The sequence below is a fragment of the Rhipicephalus microplus genome, chromosome 9 (assembly GCF_043290135.1).
Source record: "Rhipicephalus microplus isolate Deutch F79 chromosome 9, USDA_Rmic, whole genome shotgun sequence".
In the NCBI taxonomy this organism is placed as follows: Eukaryota; Metazoa; Arthropoda; class Arachnida; order Ixodida; family Ixodidae; genus Rhipicephalus; species Rhipicephalus microplus.
In genome coordinates this window covers 108,860,301-108,866,670 of record NC_134708.1, presented here as the reverse complement: position 1 = coordinate 108,866,670, position 6,370 = coordinate 108,860,301, and positions in this window count along the sequence as shown.

Here is a 6,370-nt window from a genome sequence, read left to right as displayed (position 1 = left end):
GAGAGCAGAGCCGTGCTGAGAAATGTCGTTTCTTTCTTCTTCTCTTTTCTTTTTTAACACAACGGGCACAAGCGTGTTGGTGTTTTTTTTCTTTAGCCTTTGACATTTGTAATGCAAAAAAAAAAAAGTCCTCAGATACCTGCAATGAAAGCTGGGTGTAGCATCTAAGTCCTGACATTTGACTATGTGGTGGCAAGAAGGAATCTGTTAGGCCACAACAGCTTCCTCAATTCTATAGATGAATCACAGATGCCAGCATGTTACCTTCGTTTACGTACTCTTCTCTGGATGTGACGCCAAAAAATAATCACATTCAATAACACCACCTTAAAAAACTGAAAAGAAGAATTTAGCTGAGTTTACCCAGTGCTACCTCTGAAACGGGAGCTACCATCAATAAGCGCATAGCTGAGGACGTTTGCCATTGCACCGCCAATATAATGATAGTAATAATAATAATAAAAGCCATGACATAGCCGGTAAGCCTCTACTGACAGCCATTCTAGTTTAACCACCTTACCAAAAGGCCTCAGGTCAAGTTGAAAACGGGGCCAAGACAAATATGCACAAATTTACTGACATGAGTAATGCTATGCTTGGAAAGTAAGGTATGCTTTGTGATGTGTAGAAACAACAGACATCAAAATGAAATAGTGCATGTACCAACATGGAAGCTAGGGAATGCTTAAGATAGCATGAGGACAAGCTGCCACTATTGAGACAACCAGTACATAGATAAGACGGGTGATTTTAAGAAAAAGGTTGACCAGCATGAATATGACATCACGAAATGACGCAGAGCCTTGAATGCCCTCGATGAACATAAGGAATCTGCAGGCCACCAAATTGACTGGTCAAGCGCACGTGTTCTGGCCAAAGAAAAGACGCTTGCATCATGCCTGCTCCTGGAATCCCTCCACATTCAGACAAATGCACACATGCTGAACAGGAGTGATGGGGCGCTTCTGACAATGTACTTGCGCCACATACCTAGGCGTAAATAAATACGTTGTGTCTTTCTTATGGCTTTTATTGTGAATAAGGCTCCCTTGTCATGTGCCGAAATGTCGGTAAACTTTGTGTTCTTTTGGTCGGTGTATCCTTTTGCGTTTACACGCAGCAAGCAACAGTTATGCACTGCCTTTTTTTTGTTTTTCCTCGTCTCTTCTAACTGTTCAGTGTAGTTGCGGCTTTGATCAATGGTAGTGCTTAATTTCGTGACAGTTGCACAGACTGCCGTCAGTTTCCACGATCTGGCCAAGTTATACAGAAATTCCCTGACTTTTCTAGAAGGGTTCAAAATTGCCCGACTTTACTAGGTTTTTCCGGTTTTCCAGGTTGGTAGGCATCCCTAAACAACCTTGCATGTGTAAAAATGCCATGTTTTGCATAGTGTGTGTGGAAATCACTACTACTTTTGCGCACTATGCGAAGCATGGCATTATGCAAAATAAGAATAAAACTCGCTGACGTTTCAATCTGCCATCTTATTTTAACAGACTTTATATCACAACCATTATCTGCATGGTGTTCAGGAATTCACATGCTAATTCTGGCTAGGCGCCTTCATCACACAAAACTAGACACCAGTGCCGCAACCATTGCTCAAATCGATCGTGTAAATAGCACGGAACGACGATCCAGAAAACATGGTACATCTAAGCGTAAGCCCTAACATTCGGCTGCTTCCCAACACCTTTTTCATCCCTGCAGCCATGAGTCTTCACTATATTTGTCCAGCACTTTTAACGAATCAATCGCACATCTCTCTATTGCCATACATGCCTGAACAAGGAGCATCCTCATCATTGCAATTTCAGGGTACTTTTATGGAGTGAAGGTAGTTCTGGCTTTTGGCAGAGCGAATGGCTGCATTGGCTGAAAGCCTTTTCTTTGGTTTCAGGACTGACATTACACAGTAGTGGTAGGTTTGTTATTGGCAATGTGGCTTATCTATTAAAAGTTTCAGTGAACCTCTCATGTTTGCTGACCTGCTATGCTTGAGCGTTACATAGCCAGAAAATTGAATTTTGAATGAAATTAGTTGGGCTTTACTGTAGTTCTCATTAGAAGGTCCGTGGAACCCAGGTTTAAAGGTTGAGTTACCAGTTGGGCTTGCCTTTTTGGTGAAAATACACTCACAAAGTAATTGAAATTGAATGACATTTTAAAAGTAGCTACATTCAAGTTTTAAGAGCAACGAGCTTGCTTTCTTAGTGATGAAGTTCAGTAAAATTAAATGAAAGTTTCAAAAATCTAAAGATATAATATTTACAAACATACATACAATACAAAGGCTCACCATTTTGGTGAGAAACACCCCCACAATCAAATTTCTTACAGTGGGTCAAAGCATTAAAAAATAAATGTAATATTTACAAAGGTCATATGCTTGCTTTTTTTGTCAAAATCTATCCACAATTATATTTATTGAAATTTTATCACACTATGAAAATTGTAAAGTACTAGATTTTTTATCTCTATAAATTTGTCTTCTTGGCAACAATTTCACCTGCAATCAGATTTATTTTAATGACAGAAAATCTTCAAAAACAAAAAAATCTACATATGCACAGCTATTACACAATTAACATTTGAGAGTTCAATGAAACGTAAAAGGCCCAAAAAAAAATCAAAATTTCCAAAGTCCATTCTTCTCTCTCTCTCTCTCTCTTTTTTTTTTGAGTGTGTGTGATGAATATGCCAAAATCAAATGCACTAAACTAGGATTAAAATTTCAAAGGAGGAAATACAGGAGGTCCGGAGGTAGAGGGCACCAGAACAGGAGAGCGCTCGGAACAGTTGCAGAAGCAACGACAGCCTCCGAGATAGCGGACGCGCGGCACGTAAACAAGCCATGTGCCCGCCATCTCGGAGGCCATGCACCAACCAAGGAGGTTATACTAAAACTTGGCACCACCGGTCTCAAGTTCGAGCCCATCCACTTGTGGCACTGTGATTTTGTAGCCTGCAATCTGTCGTCGTTTTAAGAATTGTGCCCCGCTTTATCAAAGTGGTGCAGAAGTAAAACGCCTGCTTTCCATTCAGAAGGCCCAGATTCGAATCACAGCTGGAAATGTTGATATTTTAATTTTTTTTTAGTGTGACATGTTGTAGTTGTATATTTTTTGTTGTTTTTCTAAAAACTAGCTCCAGTTGGCACGCATTTCTACAAAAAGCAACTTGAACTTTGAAGTCATAAAGAAGAAATTTCGCCAATTTTGCCAGCAAAGCTGGAATGAAGAAACCTGGGATTGTACTTCCGCATGGCTATTCTGGACACAGTCTGATTCCGCCATATCGTCAAATTTTGTAATGGCGGTCATTTTAATCCAATCGGAGAGGTCGTAGCAGCTCACTTGGCCAATTAGCATTGATCAATGATGGAATCTGACAACATGGCAGAATTCGACAGTATCCAAAATAGCACCCCCCCCCCCCCCCCCCCCCGAGATGTTCAGTGCAAACAAGCGTCATATCAACCATAGATTCACTGCATTCCACGCGCGTGCGGGCTGCGCTTGCAATTATGGAACAGTTGGCACTCGCATAGATAAACAGATGCAGGATTAACACCACTCCAATTGTTGCCTGAAACAACATTTATATTGTTCTGGTAGTCTGTTTAGAGCTGCATCACCGCCACTACTGTTTCAGTTTTGCAGGCAAACTTGATGAAGTTCCGTACTCACCAGAGACCACTTTTGGGAAAGCCCAATGCAGCAAAGGGTTCTTCACTAGAAGTACTGCAATTCTTTCATTTGCCATGAAAGCATTTCTCCTTTAGTCAAGAAGTGAATTATTTCAACTTTGTAGCTGGTCCAATAAATATTGTTGTATCATCATAATATGCCTGTTGCTATGAAAAGCGTAATTATGGAGACTGAGTAAATACGCCACTTCCCTCATTTCTGAAGACTTGTTTACCTTGCCAGCGGACCACTCCAGCCTAGCTGGTGCTCTTTAAAACCGAAACTGGGGGTTCTAAGTACGCATATAAGTAACCATTGCACACTCATGCAAACGAGGTTTCCAGCCATGATGAGTGGGCGATGAGCTACTTATTGCAACAAATAAAAAACAAAGTGCAAGATTTTTGTGTCAGTGCTTTTAATGTCAAATGCAAGCTCAATTCGAAATGAGCCTGAATGAGTATAACTTCTAGCTGCTTCAGTGAAAGTGAGTAATTGCAGTAACTCCAGCATATGTTTGATTTTTGTGAGTCTGAGTGAATCAAAATAAATAGGACTTTTATTTGAATCTCGAGTGAGCTTGGCTGAGTATATAAATGCTAGCGAAAACATGCAAGTCCAGTCATGCAGAATTCCAGTGAGTGCATCCAACAGAGCCTGGATAAGTCAATCGAGTTCAGCTAGTAATAAATGAATGGTATAAGAAAAGAAATGCATTCCTCCTAATATCATGGAAAAAAAATGGCAGCATACCACGGAGTGAATGATGAAGAGTGGGGTGAAGCATCCGTCCGTCCATTCGTTCTTGCTTCCGTCTGTGTATGCGTGCGTCTGTGTGGCTGCCCGTGCATCCATCCGCCCGTCCGTTCATGCGACCGCAAGTCCATCTGTGCGTCTGTCCCTGCGTTCGTCCATGTATCCGCTCCTGCTACCGTCCATCCGTCCGTGCAGCCATCCGTGCGTCCGTCTATGCATCTGTCTGTGTGTCCGTTCGTCCACCTATTCAACACTCTAAGTACCACCATCTCGCATCTTTTCATCATCTATTCCTCATATAGAAGCACCGCCATCCAGCGGACATTCGAAGGACTGAACGAGAAGTGGCACACACACACTTTCTTACGGCTTGCGCTTCGTGTCTACTTCCCACCTTTAACCACCTTGAGTTCATGGTATATACTAATTCACTGTATTCATGGCACTGCAGCCCAACGCTCGCTAAACCTTTTTAAAACCAAGGAGGTTACACCCAGCGAGTATAAGGTAGCAACCCTTTCTTGTCAGATAGTGCTCAATGTACATGCCAATGGCTGCTAAGGGGGGATGAGAGACAGGAGAATTCGGCTTTTAGTTAACGCGCACCCTGCGATTTTTTTTTTATTGTTCAACAACGCACAGAAGGAATCTCTCATTGGCACCACCTTTGAGGTCAAAATCTAAGACTGGTTACACACTACGACTACTACTATTACTAAGAGAGACGAACGGGTGCCGCTTTAAGGAGCTTCGCACCTAAAATACCCGCCATTCCACAAAGTGAATGATATTAGAGGAGCTTGCTCGGAGGTGCACCCGGCGTTTTTTGGCGAGACCATTTCTGCAGGAAGGCTTGTTAACGATCCTGTGCATGATGTCAACCTTGAAGGTGGCGATAGTTATAGCGTGAGAACAGAACGACGACAATGAGACAAGAAGGACACGCAGCCAGCACTGCACAGTGTTGGCAATGTTGATCGATATGTTAACAACCTGCCCCTTAACTGCCGTGAGTCAAATGCCTAACACCTATAAATGGCAGACATGCATTAAGCTATCACGCGTTCTTCGACGGGTTGAGAGCAGGCAGGTGAGGGGGCTTGGGAGGATATTGATATCCATGCGTAACACTCATCGTAGGAAATGCCGTGCCTACGAAATGTGCCACACTTAGGGATAAGCAAATTGTAAACATCGATGTTTGAAGTAAATTTCAAGCAGAGTGATTTCATTGAATAATTTCAAATCATATATATATAGTACATCATATACAAAAAAAATGAGCATTTCTATCATGACCCAAGTAACTTGCGAAGTAGTTTTAAGAATTTGAACCAGGCACTTGACTTTAAGACGATGGATCAGTGGCTAGGGTGCTCGGCCGCTGACCGAAAGATCATTTGCATTTTGGTTACATTTTGGTGGAGGCAAAATGATTGAGGCCCGTGTACTGTTGCCATGTCAGTGCATATTAAAGAACACCACATGGTGAAAATTTCTGGAGTCCTCCACTACAGCGTTTTACTCTGGTTTTGAGGTGTGAAACCCCAGATATTATAATTAAGGTGTGAAATTAAATGGAAGTAATGTTGAACAGCAGCAAGATTTGAATAGCACTACAGTGCCATTAACAAGCGGAACATTATGTTCTTATTTACTCTACTTATAACACAGTCTTAGAGGGCCAGTGAACAAGCCCGAAATCGTTATGAAGAGAAATATGGGTACTTTTACTATGTGAAATGCAGATGCAAGAGTTTTGCTAATATATGCTACAATAAAGATGTTACAGGGGTAAGCACATCCATTTCAGCTGGTTTTAAATTTTTCGTGCAACCTCAACACTCTTCTCTGCCATAGCAAGGGAGAAGGCGTAGCGTGTCATTGTGACTCTGCCCACTTTCAGCAACGTGACACGACAT